This window comes from Mixophyes fleayi, chromosome 4, assembly GCF_038048845.1.
Source record: "Mixophyes fleayi isolate aMixFle1 chromosome 4, aMixFle1.hap1, whole genome shotgun sequence".
In the NCBI taxonomy this organism is placed as follows: Eukaryota; Metazoa; Chordata; class Amphibia; order Anura; family Limnodynastidae; genus Mixophyes; species Mixophyes fleayi.
The window spans coordinates 311,425,583-311,449,728 of NC_134405.1; the positions used below are offsets into that span (position 1 = coordinate 311,425,583).

General features: G+C 39.6%; 1 protein-coding gene across 3 annotated transcripts in view; it reads right to left on the reverse strand.

Annotated features, from left to right (window-relative positions):
* PDGFRB (platelet derived growth factor receptor beta) overlaps positions 1–22,090 on the reverse strand; it is an 86,373-nt gene extending 64,283 nt beyond the window's left edge. The window contains exons 1-2 of one of the 3 annotated variants that reach the window (XM_075210042.1): positions 21,554–22,090; positions 514–607 (exon numbers count right to left, since the gene is read on the reverse strand). The gene's annotated coding sequence lies outside the window, so the exon portion shown is untranslated. Of the gene's footprint in view, positions 1–504; positions 608–21,553 lie in introns of all 3 variants that reach the window. The other 2 variants (XM_075210041.1, XM_075210040.1) reach the window with 2 other exon arrangements.
* Between the last annotated feature and the right edge of the window lie 2,056 nt (positions 22,091–24,146).

The window sequence follows — 24,146 nt, forward strand, 5'->3', positions numbered from 1 at the left end:
AAAAATGAAAATATTGTATATATGGCATAATAATAATAAATAATAGTAATAATAATAATAATAATAATAATAATAATAATAATAATAATTGTGCCATATCCTACTGTAACCACAGAGACCAAGGTATATACTTACTAATTTGCTGGTTTTAAAAAGTGGAGATGTTGCCTATAGCGACCAATCAGATCCTAGCGCATTCTACAAAATGACAACTAGAATCTGATTGGTTGCTCTAGGCAACATCTCCACTTTTTAAACATGCAGTTTAGCAAATATACCCACTGGTCAGAGATACCAGTCACCCACATTCCACTTCCTGAAAGGGCTGGTAGCCAGTGCGCGGATATAGATTTGTTATGTGGTTGTCCATTTTGTCACAGCCTTCTATAAACATATTGCTTCAGCACTGGATAAACAGGGAGTATATAAACAAGTCCTGTTAAATTTAACAGTAAAAAGTTGAAACTAAACAGTGTCACATTGACATTTTTGACCTGAAGTTACCTAGCTCACCCCTGGTTCAGGTCTCCATAAAACACCCACTGTTTACAGACGTAGAAGATTAATTGGAAGTGCTAGCCATGGCAACCGCAGGGCACTAAGGATTCTGGGGAATGGAAAGACATACAGTATTAGTGTTTTCAGTTATGTGCCTACATTTACAGTAAAGTGGAAGACACCGGATTACATGGGTGTTTGCTGAAACCCTAATTACACTATTATTTAAACTATTTTTATGGCACATTTTTTAAGCTGCTCGGCAACAAACATTAAAACAGCAAAGCAAGCAAGATAGACTCAAGCAGCTCAGATAACTGTATGTGGCAGCAAAAGTATTTAGAGGGATAGTTTTCTGAACAATGGAAAAATACCTATGTTAAAAAGAACTAGGTGTCACAGCATATACATTCTTCCATTTTGCATTATTGATTAAAAAGAAGGGGCACACATGTGACTACCTACTACAGTGGTGGGCAACAGGTTATTTCCAGGGGCTTTTTGGTTAAGTTTCTATGTTACTTAATAGAGAACTGTTATTAAATTCATTTTTTTTAAGTTCACTACACTTACCATTGTATTTTACTAGAAAGCCTTATAATGTTTTGCTTATATTCAGTAGTGTGCTGTCATGTGGTATCATGCGACATGGGAGATGTTGGGCAGAGAGTGCCCTGCGAAGTACAGATTGGCTGCCCTGATGTGCATATCTCATACTTGCCAACATTAGCCAGCTGGCATCCGGGAGGAGGTGTGCGTGTGGGCGCGGAGCTTGGTGAGTCTCGTAATTTAGCCCCGCCCCTAAACAGTTATAATTTTCTGACCTATTGCAGCAGAGGGCAGGGCCACGATCATGCTGGAATCACATCATAAACCCCACCCCCGCCTCTGTGTTAATGAGGGGGAATGGAACTGGGAGACTGCCCTGCTCTCCCGGACTCCTCCCAGAATTCTGGGAGAGTAGGCAACTATGGCATATCTTTGTGAAGCAAGGCAAACATTAGATTCCTTTGTACAAAGCAGTATTATTAAGGTGCAATGGGGGTAGAAAGAGTGAATTTTGAGGGGTCTCTCATGCTATGCGGAGAGAACAGCCATTTCTATACCACAAAGGAACTTGATATTTGCACCACTTCTGAGCTGACAAACATTGGGTCTTATTCCTTTTCTTTTAATAGGAAGTATTGTGTTCCTTCCATTTGCACTGGCAGACACGCACATTTCTATGTTTTACATTGTTTTACATTTACCAATGTGAAACAAATGTTGAAAACACAATATCTTGCGTGAAATTGCTCTGCGCATGCTCAGAACGGACTTTACGATGAACAGCGCAATTCCATCCAACTTATGTCCAAACGCATATGACTGCCTACGAAGGATGGAACGGGGTCGGGAAGGGATGGACGCATGTAGGCAATTTATAGTAAGAATGAGCCGAGGTCGAGATGGAGTACACACACATCTGTCTGATTCAGGCTCTGGGCATCTCTTAGGTAGCCGTATCACTTGCAGCAGCTACAGGACAGGTGTGTAAGTGCTGAGTGATAGTGATGACTATCACGTATACATGCTACAACATGTGTTTGTAAGAAAGAGAAACTATATTATTATCAAGATCCTGAATTATGTATTCCATGTTAAGTAAAAAAAATTCCCCAAAATTTTCTTTACATATATTTGTAATAATAATTCTAGTATTAATAGTTGTAAATGAATTTTATAAAAACAAAAATGTTGCCTGCGTTCAGATGGGACATGATATGCATGTACATATCCTGCAATGTGTTCTGCTTGTCTGCATATGACAAGTAACGTGTATCCAGAGCGTATTTATACCCAGATTCAAATGGAAACGTTTCTTGAGATCCGCTTGTACCTTAATACAGGCGTATGTCCGTGTTTCTTCAATGCAAGTTGCGTTCACATTGCGTTTCAATATGACTCAAGTCCCCAGTGTGCTCTGACTCATGATTAATTTAAGCCATAAATTTAGCAGTATTTTAGGACGTAATATAAAAGCTTAATATAATGAGGGGTGTGGTGGGAGGGCGGAAGGGGGCAGGGCGCCGTGAATCGCGTCATTTTGTCCCCACCCCAGCAACAAAAATTGACATTTTATCATTGGGGTGAGGCCAAAATGACAATCGCGTCATTTAGGCTCCCTGCAGGCAGGTTGCGGGAGAATTGCCTGTTCTCCCAAGAGTCCGGGAGAATGGTCAAGTATGTTTTGGACTACTTCAGATTTTCCCGTCTCTCTACACACCTACTCACAATTCTAGTTTGTGAAGGTGCCTCCTGAGAGTGGAGAGTAGATGTACTCCTTGAAGAGTGCTGGGAATACTGGAGGACAAAAAACGAGATGTTGGACATGGGCTCTATAAAGTAAGTCCAAGGCTTTGAAAAATAGGATAAATGAGAAACAAGATTCAGATTGATTAGAAACACCTGTAATTGGACATTTTGAAAGAAACATATAAATGTATAACAGTTCTCTTTAAATCTACCCATTTTCTGGCTGATCTCTCTGGAAACTTAAATACAAGAGTGGTGGTTCTAACTCAAGGGCATGGACACTGGGGAGGAGAGCTGGGGAAACTGTTTAGTTCCAGGATTGTAATGTTATTATACCTTTACATTATACTAGTAAACATATATTTAATTACCAAAAAACAATCTCTGCATGTGAGCACTTATCTTGTAATACACATGATCTTTCACTCAGATGTGCTACATTGTTAAATTTTTCATTGATTCATTAATATATTTAATTCTATTATTTTAATAAAGTAATACAGTATAATAATTAAATGCAATTATACACTAAGTTTAGATGCAATAATATCCTAAAGTTATTAGTGAACACATACATGCCAACTTTCAAAACTTCTCACCCGGGAGATCCTGGGGGAGAAGTCATGTGACAGGGTGTAGGAGGGGGCATGGTGACGTCGTTGCGTCACCATAACTCCACCCCCACTATAAAATGCATTGAATAGTGGGGCGGGGCTTAATGACACGATTAAGCCCCGTCACCCAATGCCGTGAATTTAGGCTAATCTGGGAGGTTTGCCTACTCTTCCGGGAGTCCGGGAGGACTCCCCAAAATTCGGGAGTCTCCAGGGAATTCCGGGAGAGTAGGCAAGTATGAGTGAACATTAGTTTAGTGCCGCTGAGGTCATTATTGGCCCTGTTCTTTTCAACCTTTTTATTCCTGACATTTTAGAACGTCGGGTTTCTATATTTGTTGATGACACTAAGCTATGTAGATAGAAGCTTACTACATAAATATTTAGAAAAAAAATATGTTTATGCACATAGGCTGTGGTTGTTATTATGGTTCTTACACACTTAAGAAAACAATGGAAAAGGACAACAAAATACTAGCTACAGAAAGATGAATATCAGCACTGCAAGGTAGTGGCTGCAAAAGTGAAAACAATTCTTAGATGCACAAAAAGGGGGATGAAAGCACAGTATTACCATTCTATAGTAACAAGTTAGACTATATCTTGAATATGGAGAACAGTTTTGGGCACCTCGCTGTAAAAGGACACAGGAAAACTCAGGAAGATTCAGAGATGAGCAGACTCATCAATGCAATGGTTAAATTATAAAGAAAGGTTGAAAAAGTAGATTTGTTTACTTTGGAAAAAATGAGCCTAAAGCTAAGTATACACTACAGAAAATTTCCCCCGATGAAATATCTTTAACGATTTTACCGACATCTGAAAGTCCCGATCAGCATGTTGATTCATGTGTACACAATTACATCGTTTTACACGATTTACCTTCAGATCTGTGCTCTTCATATCTCATAACCATCAGCTAAAAAAAGATTGTGGGCCTGATTCATTAAGGAAAGTTAAAAATTGAGTAAGTAGTCTCCTGGACAAAACCATGTTACAATGCAAGGGGTGCAAATTAGTTTTCTACTTTGCACATATAGTACTGCCTGTATTTTCATGTAGCACACAAGTATCAACTTTAAATTTCAGTGTACAAATAAGCTATCAAGTATTTGTGTGCTACATGAAAAAACTGACAGTATTTAACTTATGTGCAAAATAGAAAACTAATTTGCACCCCTTGCATTGTAACATGGTTTTGTCCAGGAGACTACTTGCTCAAATTTTTTTACTTAACTTTCCTTAATGAATCAGGCACTGTGTCTCTGCACACTCTATGGAAATCTGCCTACACTGCTGGTTGTGAGTGCGTACACACTTCCACATTTGCCCGACATCTTTCCATCGTTTATAGAGTATTTTTAGCCTGTTTATAAAATCAAATCAAATGATATAATGTACTTTGGTATGATAAAACATGATTGTGGGAATGTGCACCAATGCGATATCAGACCTAACAGACGTCTGTTGTGTGATTGACACGATAATCGAGTGAAAAACCTGTAGTGTGTACCCAGCTTTAGCAGTGATCTAATTAATATGTTTAAATATATTCAAAGTCAGTACAAAGATTTATCTAACACATTTTTCCTACCAAGGGGACGAGACGTCATCAATTGGAAACAGAAAAAAGAAGGTTTCACAGTCAGCATAGGAGGGATTCTTTACTGTAAGAGTGGTTAAGCTGTGGCATTCCTAATCAGAGATGATACAGGGAATTTATCCAATTGTCATTTCTGGGGTCAGGAAGATAAGGCTAAAGTGGCAACTCAACTTCACAGTGTAAAATAACAATTTAATAAATAAATTCAAGAATTGTACAACATAAATTATACACATAGCTTATATTACTGGAGGTTATGATTCGTGAGTTATTAGCGTAGGCTGAAATTTTCTGTTAGCGGTTTCCATATTAGTACAATTTTAATACAAAAAAATTGGTCTTTGAGCTCTTTTATCAAAGAGAGAAGGCAATTTTCACCAGGGTTATTCCTCTTATTCCCTTAGACACTTTTTGTCACGCTATCGGGAAGGATGATAAATAGAGCTTCATATCACTATGAGAATGTTATGCAAATAAAAATGTACTCATTTCCTCTAAAAAGAGACAAGAGGGGTTTGTTTATACTATTTAATAACATGACTAATTTGATGCTCGTTGTACATAGTGCTGATTTTTATCCTGAGTAATGCGTACCCTTGTCAGACATATTTATATTCCTATTACAATTCAGTGAGGTAGACTGCTACACATACTGGCATACTATATGCACTTACAAATAAATTAGGTTTTCCCTGTATGAGCACATAGATGAGTCAGAGATAACTGGAGAACACTGCTCTGCGGGTATTAAAATATCTTATTTATCTTTATCTACACATTCCCCAGATTTACCCAGATTTCACAGTGTGTGATGTTAGACATATAAAAAAAGCTATAAAGTAAGGTAAATGCTGAATCACACCTTCAGGTAATGGACCACAGCATAGCATGAAAAAAAAACACTTTTTTCTTTAAACACAAAGCATGGCCTTGATCCAAAAATAGCAGGTTTAAACCTTGGCGTGTGCCCAGACAATCTGTTTTCTTAATGACTATTCCAGATGGGCAAAACTTTCTTCCCCCCTATGTTAGAATCGCTGCTCTTTTCAGCTTTGATCTTATGTAACTACTGAGACTCTGTCCAGTCTATGAGTTTCTTTTAACGTGTTAACTAGATCATCTGACAGTTTTTTTGTGTTTAAAACTACTGTTTAAAACTTTACTTTAATCCATATGCTGTAATCGGCTTCAATATCATTCTGTGGTTATCATTATACTCCTAGGCGTAAATGTATCAAACTGCACATTCTGCAAGTCGCCGATATTTGTTTTTTGCACAATAAAAAATAAGCATAGATATACATGAATTTGCAAGTAACTTAGAGGTAGATTTATCAAACCATCAAAAGGAAAAATGGAGGTGTTGCCCATAGCAACCAATCAGATTCTAGCTATCATTTTCTAGATGTACTAGATAAATGATAGCTAGAATCTGATTGGTTGCTATGGGCATCACCTCCATTGTTCCTTTTTAGCAGGATTCATAAATCTACCTCATAGACCGTAACTGTAGTATAACGTATTTAGTTTTGTAGAACCAAACATTATGCTATTATGTCACATTTTGGTTCTCAGTACCAGTTTAATAGAAGTCTCACATCACTACTGTTTTTGTATGAATATCATTTCATATAGATTTAATTTTAAAGCCACAATGTTTCTGTACCGGTTCAACAGTAACATCACATTGCTACTTTTTGAGGGACTGTGTTCATTCCAATAATTAAATCTCAGTCTATGGCTTACCTTTACTGCCATTGGGCACCTCACATCATGGCACTGCCTCCGTCCTTACTGACACAGTCACACAATTGGACAGGTAACTGCCTGCCTCAATTTCAGCGCACTCATCTCCTGCTGTTATCATCATTCTGATGATCTGATTGGTTACAGGTTTCTCTATTCCCACCCACTTCAAAACAGGAATATTAAATACAACAAAGTTATCAGACCCTAGTAAAATGGATCTTGAATGGTGATAGGATACTCTTAAAGGGCAATTTCATGAATAAAAACGTTTAAAATCCTTAGCTTTATGCTCTTAAGGGGAATTGATAACTGCTAGTCTTATTTTAAAAATGGGAACAAGAGAGCGGAGTGTAGTATAAATCCTGTAGACCCAATAAAGACTACTGTGAATCCAACGAATGGTGCAATCGTTCAGTTTTGTTTTTTTTAATTTTGTACTCCACCGAAAACAAAATTTTTAGTTTTTGGTGGTGTTATCCTTTAAATATGTTATGCAGTGTTAAATATATCATTTTCCTCTTCGCCTTTGTTAAATGTTCTTAAAAAAAATAACCTTACTCCCAAATCAATCTGGTGCATCCAGTGGAACTCATGTCCTGTTTTGGTGATTAGTTAGGCAACAAGATGGATTGTATATGAATGTTCACCAGAAGAATTTAAGACAGTTGGTCATGTAAGCTTACCATGGTGACTGTGATAAACCTAAGCAATATACCTGGCACTTTAAGTTATTTGAAAAGAGTATAGAATTCACTATATCTTTTTTCAAATGGGCTAGAATTTTTCGTTCAATTAGTTAACGGTTTAACATTTGCAAAGAAAAATGTTTTTAGATTGAATGTGAAGTTTCATTTGACTGAAAGGGAAAACCAATATCAGGAAATATATATTATATGTATACGTGCTAAAGAACAGACTTCTTAAGAAATTCAACAAGTAGTCATTTCGTACTAAATTAACATAAATGCACATGTATTTACAAGTACAAAGTGTGGCTGAATAGACATCTAAACAAAGTATAACATAATTTTGCTTCCTTGGAACCTTGAAACAATTAATGTCAACATTCTGGAAATTAGCAAATATGAGATGCTAGTCCTGGAGATATGCTCTAGAGACTGAAACTGATTTTATTTAGACTGAGGCTTACGTCTCTTCCCTATAAGTCAGTGACAGCAGGGCCGGTGCTAGGGTCCGTGGCGCCCTAGGCTCATTTACAAAATCGGCGCACCCCGTCCCCCGCCCGGCACATTTTCAAAATCGGCGCCCCCACCCTGCACACTTGCAAAATAGTGTGTAAGTGTGCAGGGTGGGGGTGCCGATTTTGAAAATGTGTGTCTTTTCTTACCTGCTTCTAACTTGCCTCCTCTCTGCTCCGTCTGCTCCCCTCCACTCACTGACACTGTCGGGCCGTGATGATGATGTCACGCCCGACAGTCAGTCAGTGAGTGGAGAGGAGGAGACGGAGCAGAGAGGCGGCGGTGGTGGTGACCAATAGTCCCTCCCCCCCTCCCTGTGGATGTATGTGAAGCTGTGCGGCGGCCGTGAAAGGTATGGTCAGTGGTCGCCGCACAGTTTTAAAGAAATTTTTAATCTGTGGCGCCCTCCAGAGCCCGGCGCCCTAGGCAACTGCCTAACCTTGCCTAATGGGAGCGCCGGGCCTGAGTGACAGACATCCCAGATCAGTGTTGCTACACACAATACCCTTGTGCCGTGTGCTTAGCCTTGTAGGGTGTGACATGTCGCTTTGAGCCACAAAAGGATCAGAATGGCCCATCACAAAGTTAAAGAACATTAGGAAAAAGTGTCACCTGGCTAAAAATATTCAGACCGTCTTCTGGCGTTAAATGTCCCTCGTGCCCTCATATTTAAAACAGTTAAAAATACAAAGTCGTCATTTAAATCTCTTTTGCATGATTGTTAATACTTTGTACTCTTGTACTGACTGCTAATACTGTGTCTGTAATTGTACTTTAATAAAAAAACAAAATTAGGCAACCTTTAAAACATTTGTGTCACAACAATTTGCCAATTTATATGGGTTGTCCCACTTCTGATAATTGATAATTATTGGCTCATATATGCTCTCCTCCAACTTGTACTTGATAAGCTGCTTTATATTTGTGGCTTACATTTGGATTTTTGACCTATGTATTTCTATAATTTTGCAACATTGTTTATTTTTGTTTCTTTGGATTATGAAACACCTCTACTGGGTTCTCTGAATTAGATATAATTGTATCAAAAGTGAGCTTTGTGTTTTATTCAAGGGTAGCAAAAAGATTAAACTGTCTGATGATATAAACATAGAAGCTATAAAGAAAAAATGAATGTATGTAGTAGAGGAGTTGGAGAAGGCAGGTATAAAGCATTTACATAAAAGTTGGAAATTCCTTTTAACCACTGCCTCCTTTTCCTGTCTGAATCTAAATTACAATAAGTTGTACTTAGTGAGAAACACTTTGTAACTGGTTTTCCAGCTCTCTTCCCTGGTGTCAGGTACGATAAATCCCTCTCAGTGTGTAATGCTATGTCATAAAGCCTCATATGTGAAACCAAACAATAAATAACACAATTTAGCAGTCATCACTAATACGATTATTACTAACACGCGTACAGTTTTATTATTACTTTTTGGCGATGCATGTCACTTTGACATGTGCAGCCTATGCAGTATGGGCCTCATTTAGAGATAACAGTAAATCCAGGTAGAAGGTGCAATTTTGCACTTTGGCAAAACCATATTGAGCTTCCGTGGGGACAAATTTAAATGTGTGGACAGATTTGGGAGCGCACGTGTCTTAGCTCAACTCTATGCACAGTGTTAAAATAAAACTGCTCAGTATTGGTTTCCTACATGCAAAACAAGGTAGTATTTTTCTTGCATGCAAAAAAAAATTTAATTTGCCCACTTGGCATCGTACAATGGTTTGTCCAGATACAAATTTGCACCCTTTACCTCTAAATGAATTCTAACCTGCACGTAAGTATGGTATATATGCAGTGCTTTTTTTTGTAAGAAAAAAGGTGCTAGAACTCACATCACGTAGTCAATCACTGTACACACACCTACACATGTCAGTTGTATAACAAAACAGAATGGTCACCACCCGTAGTAAGCACCACACGACCAATCACAAGCTGAGCAGCGCCACAAGCCAAGCAGCGCCATCACAACCAGCGAGGATGACGTACGCATGCATCGGACTCGACACACAAGCAGCCCGCATGTACCGTTTTAATGATTTTGCCGCCGACCTGCTACGCTCGACAAAGCGATTCATGGTCCAAACATCAAATGTTCAAAAGTTACTTTTAAAACTTGGAAAATCCATGGATAAAAGGTTCCAGAACTCAGTTCTGTGAGTTCTATGACAAAAAAAGCACTGTATATATGTATCCCGGCCTAATATAATCTTATAAACTGCAAGATTGTAGATTATGGTCCTCATTTAGAGTAGCGACATCTCATTGGTTCTTCTGTTCACACCCCCTCCAACACATGACACAGCCCTGGTTTACAATTGCTGAACTCCAGGGAGTGGGAGGAGCTATAATGCTCTATTCCCTAGTTCAACTTTATTTTTTTTCAAATCATTGTTTTCTCCAAACACCGCACTTAAATGGATGTTGTTTTGTCTTTGCAACTATTGCGATTTTAGTCTTGGTTTTGAAAAAGTGTCCAGCCAGCCTATGTGGGCATCCGACCCAAGGTTTCGCAAACTCAGCTCTTTTTCAGTTACCATAGCGAAGGGAAATGGTTAGGGGTTTTTTTTTTCCTGGCCTCGATTCACATAAACCCACAAGCAAACATAGCTTTAGCAAAAAATAAGACAGTGTGTCTCGCCAGTTAAAACAATTCATACATGAATGTAACGATTTAACTGTGCCAGTTGCTGAACCCCACCAATATTAAGATTTAAGATGTAGCTCAGTGAAGCCAGCAAAAGAAGTGCCCAAGTAACTAAGGATTATAGGCAGAAACCATTTGACGCTCTCAAATTATGAAAACAAGCATCATTTGGCTCAGGAAGGATTCTTGGGCTTTACACTGGATCTTGCTGTCTGCAGTCTGCCCGTTCTTGAGAAGAGTGTCTTGTTTCTCAATGTTTGTGTTTATTGGCACCGATTTCTTTGCTGGATGTGTGAAAATGTTTATTATTTATACTCCCAGCCAGGTATATGAACAGCCGTCTGTTTTTCAGTAATTTTTAAGGTCACAATTTGGATCTAGCTTGAAGCCGTGTGCTTTAAAATGCTTCAGATATATTTATTTAAGAAAAAACAAATATCAGCAAGCAGTAGCTATCTTAGTCTTGTGTGCGTAAACTAGCTCCATCACATTATTCATTTTCCTGAAACAAACCTGTTTATTGTATGGCTGTTATTGTTGATTCAGATAGAGGAGTTTTTGACATCTCATGTTCCTGAAGCAGTTTGACAGGAGCCTCGTGTCGCAGTCACGTCATGGGGGGTCCTGCTCCTTCCGCTTTCTGACTCTCAGTCTATGGCTTCGAGTCAGAGGTGAAAAACGGCATCATTGGGATCCATGTCAAAATTTGGGGGAGGATACAGCACCATCCTCAGAAGACGCCCTAGTTTGCACTTCTGAGAACAGAGCAGGGGCCTCAGGACGGTGACCCAGCATTTTCACCCATCGCCTCCGCATCATCATACTTGACAATTCTCCCGGAACGTCTGGGAGACTCCCGAAATTCGGGTAGGTCTCCCGGACTCCCGTGAGAGCAGGCAAGTATGCCCCATACTGCTATTTGATGGCCAAAATGATGCGATTCACGGTGAACAGGGCCGGATCAACCATAGGGCTAACTGGGCTACAGCCCAGGGGCCTATGGCATCCAGGGGGCCCTTGAAAGTGCTCAGCAGCAGTATTGATCGGTCAGGGGCGGGGGGCGCCCCCGGCGCGATCAGTGCTGCTGAGCACTTTCCCTGCAGTCCTTCTCCGGCGCGCTGTAGTCTCCTTACTGAGGAGATCTCGTGAGTCTCACTCTCACGAGATCTCCTCAGTAAAGAGAGCACAGCACGCCGGAGAAGGAGGTAAGTGTCGGGGGGCGCGCGGGCAGCTCCGATCACGGGGGTGGGGGGCGGGCCGCAATCAGCTCCGATCACGGGGGGGTGGGGGCCCTCATGGGTGAATGGATGCCCCCTTAGCCCAGGGGCCTCCATTCCCTTAATCCGGCCCTGACGGTGAATCGTGTAATTTTGGCCCCGCCCCCACGCCAAAATTACGGTTTTTGTCGCCGGGGTGGGGCCAAAATGACGCGATTGACCGCACCCCTCCCGCCCTCCAACCACGCCCCCTGCTCAGGATCTCTCAGAATTCAATGTTAAAAGGTTGTAAAGTATACGCATCAGGTGGCCTATTTGTTCAACTACTGCTTACTTCCATAGCTCTCATCTCATTACCTGTCCCTATCACATACAGTCACTTTAATAATACTGGGAGTCATTTAGCACAAAAGCTGAGAATCCTTGTGCCTTATTATGCATGTGTGCACCACAAGATAACATCTACATGAGTGGATATTCAGTTACACAATGGGCTACTGGATAATTTGGTGCATACATTGCATATAGTAAAGTGCTAAAAGGCTAAACCAGTTTGGCTTCTATGAGTCCTTGATACTTAAAGGGCGTCAAAGAGGAAGAGACCGGGCAGGCTTAGAGGCACTCATTTGTTTTGTTAGGGATCGTAAAGTTGTTTTTACATGCACAATGAAGTGATTTTATACCTATCCCTGTGGTGAGAAGCAGGGCTGTAACTAGGGCTGTGTGCGAGTGGCAACCGCCTAGGGGCGCAACGCTGAAGGTCAGCACAGTTTATGAATATTTTATGTTCATTTGGTTTAAATTGAGAGCTAGGAAGTGGCAGTTTTCCTTCTTGCACCAGGCGCTAAAATTTTATGTTACGGCTCTGGTGTTAAACCTCAATTGTGATGGTTTGGAACATTTGTGGAAGTTTTCACAGAAAAGCAACAAAATAAAAACATTATTGCTCAAATATGTCCCCTACCTTCCATTATTTCCAAAAAAAGAAACGTCAAAATTAGATTGTAGAGTGTTACAAAAATATTTCTAGATCAATGGCTGCAGACTGTTAGTTCCAGGGGATGCTCCTCACACCTATGCACCTGAGGCACCATTGCTATTTCAGCCTAACCCCCCTGCTCTCCAAAGAACCTTTGAACCCCCTGGCATTCAGTGTCCTCTAGAATCATTGATTGCAAAAGAAAGCATAATATAACACAAGTCACCTGCACATGTTCCTACAACTTCTGTATTAGCAGCACTGTAGATAAGGGAGGGGGGGGGGGGGGTGCGGTACAGGATACTTCCGCTCCCCCTTCTAGTATCTATATACATGTGGGCAGTCACCACACTGCTTATACAGAGGCTGCAGGAGAAAGCATAGCATACATCCTAACATTTTACAAATATTAAGGCTAATTAGGCTATAGCTCCAGTCTAGTCATTGTCTTATAGGTGACTCCTCTTTCGGCCAAGATAAACTAGGACAAGAGGGGAGATGAGAAACTCATCTATGTCAGTCCTACAAATGTGCTGCCTAAGAAGATTCTCACATTGCATCATGGGTGGAAGCACTAGGGGCTGGATTTACTAAACTGCGGGTTTGAAAAAGGGGAGATGTTGCCTATAGCAACCAATCAGATTCTAGCTGTCATTTATTTAGTACATTGTACAAAATGACAGCTAGAATCTGATTGGTTGCTATAGGCAACATCTCCACTTTTTCAAACCCGCAGTTTAGTAAATATACCCCTAAGGCCTATCCAGCATCTACTATTATTCCATACGTTGCAACATTCATGGAATAAAAATCAGAACTCATGACAATTCTCTTCCTGCAACCATTTGTGGGCTAAACCAATGTTCCTGAGAATCCAATATTCAGTGTTTCAATTCTCTAGGAACTAGTGACATCACTGGGACACGTTCTACCTTTCTGATATCATTAGTTAAACCCTGAACATTGGTTCAGCCCAGCATTCTGCCACTGTGTGGAGGTGACTGTTCCATTTAGAGAAAGGTTAATTCTGAGGTAATTATTAGTTATTAATGCACTTCTTATCAGAAACATGTCTATAAATGCACAGATGGTCTCTGGCTCCTGAGATATACTGCGATGTCAGCCCTCAAATTAGGCGGCTCACTTGAAACCTGGCATCGCTGTGAGGGGTATTTGAGGACAAGGTTGAAAAACTTTCTAAAACAGCAGAATCTGAAGTTTATTGTTGGCACACTTGTAAAACTAATACTGCAGCTGTATGCATGGGTCCGCCAGCATCTCTCCTGCACATTGTTAAATAATTTCTACAATGTGTCTTGAACTACAATACTTGGGCTGCTTCCTAATTATTGTACAATAAGAAGGCTGTGGAAGTATTTACACTCATACGGTATCGACATATTTTCCAGCTAAATATACTTAAGGCTGTATAAAAGCTCAGGAACATAAGATTACATGACATATCAATATCTCCAAAGCCATCATCAGCATCGTCATTTATTTATATAGTGCCACTAATTCTGTAGCGCTGTACAGAGAACGCACTCACATCAGTCCCTGCCCCATTGGAGCTTACAGTCTAAATTCCCTAACATACACAGACAAACAGAAACACAGAGTAGGGTCAATTTTGATAGCAGCCAATTAACCTACCAGTATGTTTTTGGATTGTGGGAGGAAACCAGAGTACCTGGAGGAAACCCACACAAACACGGGGAGAGCATACAAACTCCTCACAGATAAAGCCATGGTTAGTAATTGAACTCATGACCCCAGTGCTGTAAGGCAGAAGTGCTAACCACTGCGCCACCCATACCTATGTGTACATTTTCGCCATATGTCAGTAATTAAAGGAATGAGATGGCAGACCTGGCAAAGATTTGTATTTAAAACTAACCGATTATAGTACAACTTATCTCGCTCATATACAAGATAGAATTCTTACTTTCTATCCTCAGCTTGTATGTCATGCACGTTCAACGTTCAATTGTAGATGAGTAATCACAATAGATTTTTGATCATGTTAAGTGGTAAGTTCATGTGGGGGAAGGGAAGTTGGGAAATCATTCATTTACTGTTTGTACCAACCACATGTCGTCGATTGTGTAAGGGCAGACAGCAATTAGAATGAAGGAACAAGCGTCTCACGCTGAACTGCAGCCAAGGATCATCAACGTTTTAGACAACTGTGCATAGACTTGAGAATGACTGTCCTATTTCCACTGCAACATCTGTTATATCGAAAATAACTGTTGTCTGTGCACATATAACATTTTTATCCTTTGAGAATTTCAATGCTAATCTTAGCTTCCAGGTCGATTTCATGGCTCTATTTATTAGTCAGTAGAATATTTGACTAGTTTTTCACTTGCAGTAGATGACACATCCTAGCTAGTTGCTTTGGCATTATAGAAGAGGCGCACAGAAAACAGATCTCTCATTGGTGAAAATACATGCGATTGAAGGAAGGGATATTATTCAACAGCTATATAAAAATCTTTCAACATTTTATTTCATTGAGTGTAGTTCCCTTGTGTAGCATGCATGTCACTGTTGCTTTTGCTTGCTATGAGGGTCTTAGCTAATAGCTAACATTCAGCAGTATCAACACCTGCATGTTGTAAGAATATACTACCAACATATTGAAGATAACAACAAAAAGTTTCAAATACAAACAACATAAAAATAAACACAAACACTTCATTTCAAATATTTACCAACAATGATGTAATTCTATTGAAATTTACAAACTACCTATGCTTCATGTTATGACTTGTCCGCAGTGGGTTAAATCAGTTTTTTAAGTACTGCATACGGTAATATAAAATAAATCATTTAATGTTAAGTGAGATCATGATATCCTGTTTACAGCTGTTAGATTTCACTATTGAAAATGTTTTGCATCTCTTTGATGGTAAATAACGGTTGGATCCCAGATTGTAAGTCATATTGTTGTGGCTTTCTAACAAGTTTTTTACATTCTGGCAAGTCTCAAATACACAACCTTTTAATACTCATAGCTTTGGCTTATAAAATGGGATGAAAAACACAGGGGAACTCCAGAGTTCCAGTAAATAGATTTTCTGGGGAGAACGTCATTTTGGCATCGTGACTGCAATTGGTTTAGATTAAAGTAAATCAGAAACATCGATGAAGGGGCAAGCTGGATGTTATACGTAGACGTGGATTATTTTAACCCCTTACTGTGCTAGTGTAGCTAGTAAAGTATACTGCACAGAATGCTTTCTTAGGGGTGGATTTACGAAAACCTTCTAAAAAGGTAAAGTGGAAGTGTTGCCCGCAACAACCAATTAGATTCTAGTTTTATTTTACCTAGTAAATGATAGCTAGAATCTGATAGGTTGCTATGGACAACAATTCCACTTTATCTTTTTAGAATGTTTAGTAAATCACCCCTAAGTCTTATTCCTTGAAGTTCATGTTTTGTTGGCATCATTAATCATGCACAGGTGAATTACTTTATTTCACTGGATCAGTGATCGTCTCATTGGTGGAAATTTAATAATGTATCACTTGAGTAGGCAGCAACAGGTGGAATAGAAAATTTACAACTTGATATGATGATGAAAAGAACTTAATTTAATGGTGAGCCTGAAAACATGACTATACCTTTGTTGGTACTTAGCGGAAAAACCATGGCATAGTTCACCAATTGCTTTAAAGTGCACCTGTCATCTGCAGACAGTGGAGGCTTAGCCAATATTCAATCTTTGTATTCCCTAGGAACTGTGATATATAACTTAAGCATGAGGCAGCAGTGCCTTCAGCCTCGATCCTGACACTAGTTTGCAGTGCATTGGAACTACATCGTCATGAATTTTGGTATTTCATAGCATATTTTGCTAAATGGTCTAATGGCACATGCAATCCGCACTGTATAAACATTCAATTTTAATTTATGTTCCACGTGAGCTCATGAGAAGAATGTAGAAGACAATTTTACGCTCTGTATGACTGTGACTGGAACCTTAATCTGTTATGTTGAAAAGAGTGCAAATGGAGTTGAAATATAGATTACTGGTCCCCATTGCAAACATATTTTAGAGAAAGTCTATGAAGAAGATTCATGGTCTATTGATGGTAAATGATGAAGATTGATGATGCACAAATTCCGCAGCGCTGTACTGAGATCTCACTCACATCATTCCCTGTCCCATTGGAATATACAGTCTAAATTCCCCAACATATACAGAGAGAGAGAGAGAGAGACTACGGTCAATTTGATAGCAGCCAATTAACCTATTAGTATGTTTTTTGAGTGTGGGGGGAAACCGGAGCACCAGAAAGAAAACCACCGTAAACACGGGAAGAACATACAAACTACACACAGATAAGGCCATGATCGGGAATCGAACTCATCGCCCCAGTGCTGTGAGGCAGAAGTGCTAACCACTAAGCATGCAATGCGCTATTTTACTTTCTGTCCATGTTTAGTCCCACACTTTCTCTAGTCCGTGAGTACAAAAATTCACATGAAAAACTGAAACATGTGAATGAATCCCTACGCTGCTTAAACTGTTTATATAGAGATAATGTATGCATAGATTACACTACTTGTTGCTTGTACAGGTGTCCTCATCGCTGAGAACAAAAACATCTGAATAAACAATACATGTTGCACGTCTAGGTGTAACAGACGGTTGCTCGGGTAACAAGCTCACAATCATAAAACAAATCTCAGCCGATCGTCAATTCTTCCTTGTCGTACTCCTCGACCTCTCTGCTGCTTTTGACACCATTGATCATTCTCTTCTTCTCACCACCCTTCACTCCACAAGTCTTTGTGAAACAGCGCTCTCCTGGTTTGCCTCCTACCTCTCTGGCCACTCTTTTAGTGTGTCTGTTTCTGGCTCCCCCCCCCTTTCCCCTTTCTATTGGAGTCCCACAAGGCTCTGTCCTTGGCCCTCTGCTCTTTTCTCTCTCTACACCACCTCTCTTGGTAAACTCATTCAATCATTTGGTCTCCAATACCACCTCTATGCTGATGACAGGCAAATCTATCTTTTCTCCCCTGACCTCTCTCCCGCTGTCCTAACCAAGGTATCTAGCTGTCTCTCTGCTGTAACTACCTGGATGTCACAGCGCTTCCTGAAACTCAACATCTCCAAATCCAAGATCATCATCTTTCCTCCTGCCAATCTTACTATCCCTCCCAATATCTTCCTCTTGGTTGACAACATCACTCTTTCTTCTGTCACCCAAGCCCGCTGCCTTGGAGTCACCCTTGACTCAGCCCAGAGCTTAGCCCTTATATCCAGTCCCTCACCAAATCATGCCACTTCCTCCTCCATAGCATTTTGAAAATTCGTCCTTTCCTCTCTCAGGAAACAACGAAAATCCTGGTCTATTCACTCATCATTTCTCTTCTCGACTATTGCAACCTCCTTCTCACTGGTCTTCCTCGCTCTCATACTTCTGACCTTCAATTCATACAGAAAGCTGAGGTTAGGCTCATCTTCCTCTCCCACCTTACCTCTTCCGCTTCTTCTCTGTGTAAATCCCTTCATTGGCTTCCTATCCATTTCAGAATTCAGTTCAAACTCCTTACCTTCACTTACATAGCCCTTACCAACACTTACTCCCCATTACATCTCTGACCATGTCTCGAGGTACATACCTACCCAGCCACTCCGCTCCGCCTCTGACCTCCACCTCAATTCACCTCTCATTACCTCCTCTGATGCTCGCTTCCAAGACTTCTGCCGTGCTGCCCCTAATCTTTAGAACTCCCTACACCGTCTGACTCGACTCTCCCCCAACCTTCAGTCCTTCAAACGCTCACTCAAAACTCAACTTTTCAAGCTCGCCTGTCCTACCACCTCCTTACCATTTACACATTAAACAACTGCTAGATCCGATATCCCATTGGTGTACACTCCCACATGTTTCACCGTACCAAAGCACATTGTATCATTTGATTTGGTTTTATAACCAGTCTAAAAATCAGTATCAAAAATGTCAGGCAAATGAGGAAGTGTGTTTGTACTCATGACCAGCAGTGTAGGCAGGTCTCTATGGAGTGTGCAGAGTCACGATCTTATTAGCAGATGGTTATGACAGATCAAGATTACAGATGTGATGGTAAATGTGCAGGTGTGTACTTGGTAAAATCATTACAGATATCGCATCTGCAGTAATTTTCTGTAGTGTGTACACAGCTTAACTGTCTGCTCCCTTAAAGAATCCAAAAAATGGTTCCCTTTTCATTATAATGGATGACAAAGTTGACACCCACAATAAATCTTGTGACAACAAAGCAAGACACCTGGGGGTAAATGTATCATACCCCGGTTTTGTCAACTCCCGCGAGTTGGGCGTCTTCGCAGCTTAAATTTAAAGCGGTGCTGCCTTGTAAACGAAACTTCCCTTTACAAGGCAGCGCCGCTTTAAATTTAAGCTGCGAAGACGCCCAACTCGCGGGAGTTGACAAAACCGGGGTATGATACATTTACCCCCTGATCTATACACCACACACTGACAACTGTAAACTATGGTTATGAAACTCAACTCCAGACTAAGTGATGTATTATTAAAATGCGGCTATAAGGCTGATTTTCTATCACTGCAATAATAACCTATTTCTGCAATTCAAAATTAAAAACTGGCAGAGGAAGCTGAGCGATAGGGGCTCTCAGCGGTAAGGGTAAAGGTATATGTACACGTTTGACTTATCTAGACAGTTCATGCATGCGCAGCGGGACTGGAAGCCCAGACCTTTGACTGTTAGTTCCACTTAATTCAAAAAAGAAAAATAATAAAAAATAGATAAAAATATACTATCCAATAGGGAACATGTGTATAATTATCCATAAGCAGTATGCTCCTTAAAGCTCCATTACCACGTATGTCAGCAAACATAATCTGTTCACCACTTTAAGAGGTCTATTTAACCTTTGTGGGCAGTGTGCGGCTGTACTTAACAATCTGTATCGCAGCAATACAGAAAGCTGTAATGCCACTATTGAAGAATACTTACCTGCCGGATGATCGCCAGTGAAATCCGTCTCTACAGCGAAACTTGTTTCGTTGTGAAAGGGACAGGCTCTATAGAACTGACATAGCGGACATATGGTGCACGTGCCAATGTTTTGCTGCGTATGTGCAAAAAAGTAAATTCTGGCTTAAGGAGGGGAGGAGCATTCAGCCAGCCCCTCTGGTGGGATCGCATTCCATTGCAAATGGTAATTATATCCATACGGAGATGGTGTTGAGTGTTAGCAGCGAAAAGTTTGGCGCTAAACAGCTGAAGGTAGGGTAATGCCAAAGAAATCATTTATTTCTCCAGTGTTTACCCATTTATTAAATAGGACGAAACGGTGAAAGAGCCTTTTTCCAGCTGTGTGAATGGGAGGACCAATCAGAAGCCGCAATTTTCATGACTGCAGCTTCTAATTGGCCTTCTCTCTCACGCACTCTTGCGTCTGGATTTTGGGGGGGCGGGGGGGGGGGCTGTGAGATGAACCATGGAGCCCTGGGAAATTGGCGGCATGGAGCATCTCACTTGTGCCGTGGGTGGTGTGAATTTTTTTTACCCTATCTGGAAGTGTTGGTATAAATGACAGTGGTTTTAAAACTGCACCTATCATTGTATTTCACATATTGTACTAGAAGTTACATATTTTTTTGAATTAGTGTTGACACTACATTCACTAGTAAGCCTTTAACTAGTTTATTTGTGGTACTTGTAATTATTTGAATAAGGCATTATTTAATGAGTAAATATTTCTAAATATGTTTTAAATTGTAAAAAATAATTTTAATTTACTTTTAACCTGGCTTTACAGTTCCACTGCGCATGCGGCAAGCTGGCTCGCACGTGCGCACGTCTGATAAGACTGGTTCAGCGAAGAGGTAAGTTACCTCTAACCATTCCGAGCTATAGCGATACTCCACTGCCCTGGCCATAATGTTTTGTTATTATTGGGCCAATAGCAGATTTTCTTTAATCACAGTGATAATTGGGGCTTTATTGATAAAAAAAAGGACCCACAGACATAAACACAGTAATGGCTGAGATTTTGAGATTCACTAAGCATTGGTGTCAGAGTATTACAACTAACCATAGTAATGTGTAGACTTGATTTATATATCAGTTACTGACCAGCTAATTATCTTACTTTATTAATATTAACAAAGTACCAGACTAGCAAACAATCAGTCTCTAGGTTTGATCAATATAGTGCATGTTAGTCAAGAAAAGCAAAAGTTTCCCTAATACTGAGCTGCTAATGACTCATCTGTCAATGAGTACAAAAAAAACATTGCACTGCCTTCTGCCCCTAGAGAGAATCGACTTTCTGCCTCAGACATTCTTTCAAACACAGCAGGAATTGCCAAAAAAAAAAAGTTGTGAAATATAACAATGTTTCTTTAAAGACAAACTACATTTCAAACAAGCTGCGACATTAATCTGGAGCCTGGCCATTCCTGCTTGCTTTCTCCAGAATCTCAGGAATCTATTGTTTTGTCGTGTTAAGTGAATTTTAACTGCTTTGTTAGCTGTGCTCCCAAATCTTTCTTGCTGATGCACCTGAGTCCTATGGGATTTACAAATAAACAGTGATACAGTAAGACTGCGAGAAATGACTACAGCATTGTTTTCCAGGCTACAGCTTACTTTCCATTTCATTTTCACTTTGACAGAATCAAGACAGTGCCAAGTTCTGTGTCCTTCGCCAAAGGAGAAAGTTTTTGACATAGACACATACATATAATACCACTCACCTTAGTATTTTCCCCTTCTCTTAAATCTCTAAAGAGGAGACCCCCGGGTGGCTTGGTCCTGTGCTTTTCTGTCTTGTCTGACTTTCTATTTTCAGGTCTTGAAGCTAAATGTTTCAAATGCTGGAATGTTTCACAAACTTTTCCATTGGATTAATAGGGAGAGATCCAGGAAGTGCAAAAAAAAAAAAAGATGAGGAGGACTTTGCCAAAACGTTAACAGAAAACGTCTTAGAGGATGGATTGAGCGGCATACCACATCAGCACCATAAACTTCTGACACCGTTACAAAACTTCTTTTTCCATTGTGTTGTTCTAAAGCTAAGGAACTTAAGAACAGGGATGTCCTGGTGAATAAATGTATTGTCTCTTAAAATAAGGATGCTCTCTTTTTAACAAATAGAAACTCCGAAGACAGTTGCTATAAGATGTGTCCTTTCAGCCAGACTGTCTTACGCTTCAATCCCCAACTCCTCTTTCCTTGCTGTTTTTTTTTTTTAAACTCTGTGCCTCCCCCCTCCTCCTGTTCTCTCTCTGTGTGAGGGTGACTGAGAGTCTGTTTTCAATTCTGCTTGATTTTTCCCTGTCTTTTTTTTTTGTTCTCTAATTTTTTGCCTGGTCTCAGGATATGAGGGGATGTTTAGAAAATCCACAACTGATGCCAGCTGCTGACTCATGGTTTCATTAAAGAGGGGCTAATATTACCGATTTGACAAGAGTCCTCCCTTCGTAGGACTTTGGTTTTTACCTTTTATATAGATAATAATACCAGGGATCGTTAAGGTTAATCCATTTTATCATCATGACAATCGTTTATAATTTCTTTATAATACGCAAGTGATGCTAATACGTGTATAAACTTCTGTAACTAATATTTGTATAAATGATGAGTTCTGATGTAGATTATAAACTAGTGAGCAGGACTGTTAAAACTCAGTCTTGTTTTATTACTTTATTTGATCCTATTTGTGAAGTGATGTCGAGTATGGTAACGCCATGTTAATGCATGTTAATAACAATAATAATAATAATAATCATAATCATTTCAATGCTTATAATTGGTGAGTTCTGATGTCATCAAATCATTATCCATTAGGAAAACATGTGTATTATAGGGGATAATGCACAATCCCTTACTGTAATCTATAAGGATATTAGATTTCCACGATTTGTATAAAAGCACTCAGCCTCCTTCTTTTATAAGGTCAGTAGTGACTTCTAATATCATTATAATTTATAGTAAGGGATATATTGTCCTTTAAAATTGTAAGCTTGCGAGCAGGGCCCTCTTAACACTTTGTCTGTCTGTTAATATCCAGGTCTAAATGTATCAAGCTGAGAGTTTTGGCGGGTTTGAAAGGTGGGGATATTGCCAATAGCAACCAATCAGATTCTAGTTATCATTTTGTAGAATGTACTAAATAAATGATAACTAGAAGCTGATTGGTTGCTATAAGCAACATCTCCACTTTTCAAACCCACCGGAAACTCTCAGCATGATACAGTTATCCCCTAGACTTGTACATTGCCTTGGATTATACTGGCGCTATATATATAAATAAATAAATGATGATGATGATGATAATAATGTTAACGATATCCCACACACCATCCACGCCTCCTAACTGTCCCTGTGCAGACACAACGGGGTATATTTACTAAACTGTGGGTATCAAAAAGTGGAGATGTTGCCTATAGCAACCAATCGGATTCTAGTTAGTATTTATTTAGTACATTCTACAAAATGACAGATAGAATCTGATTGGTTGCTATAGGCAACATCTCCACTTTTTCAAACCTGCAGTTTAGTAAATATACCCCAACCACTTTTCTGTACCAAATTTACCCAGGTCTCAATGCTTACCTTTCCAAATTGTTTCTATTTGGGATCTGAGATACAGACTCCAAATTGTGTCTATAGCCCCGACACTCTGTATTATTTATTTTTTCTTTTTGCAGTGCCTTTATGTATGTATTTTGTCATTTGATGGATTTCTATACCATATTCTATTAAAAAGTCTTGATTTAGTTGTTAAAAATTATTTTGTTATCCTTTTATATTCCTTTAACGCGTTCTTACTGTGCTATCTTATGTAAATAGATATTTTTATGGTCATTCTCTTAAGACAGTATCATTTGTTGTTCTCGTGTTTATTTTTAAATAGAATGCTGAAACAGTCGCAAAATATACTACATTATGCATACTGCATAAATGTGGTATTTTATTGCAGTGTTCACTAACCACCCTCACTGTTTACTCATTAGCTTAAGAAAAGGAAGAAGTGGCAGGGAAAATGACGATAGAATGTTAGATAATATGAAGTAAGTACAGTCTGTAGACAGATTAAGCCAAAATTTCCATAACTTCTCCTTCATATAATATCTCGCTTTGTGATAGGCCAATGAAGTACGCTATCCATACCTTCTAACACTCCAAGAAGAAAAAAAATCAACTCTGGTCTGCCCTGATGTGCAGCCCCAGTTAACTGTGAACATGTCCCAAAATTAGTAAATTGAGCCTCTAGAGTTTACCGAAAATAATCCGGATTTTCAGAGCTTACCTCTGAAAATTGGGAAAATTGGGATTGTCCTGCAA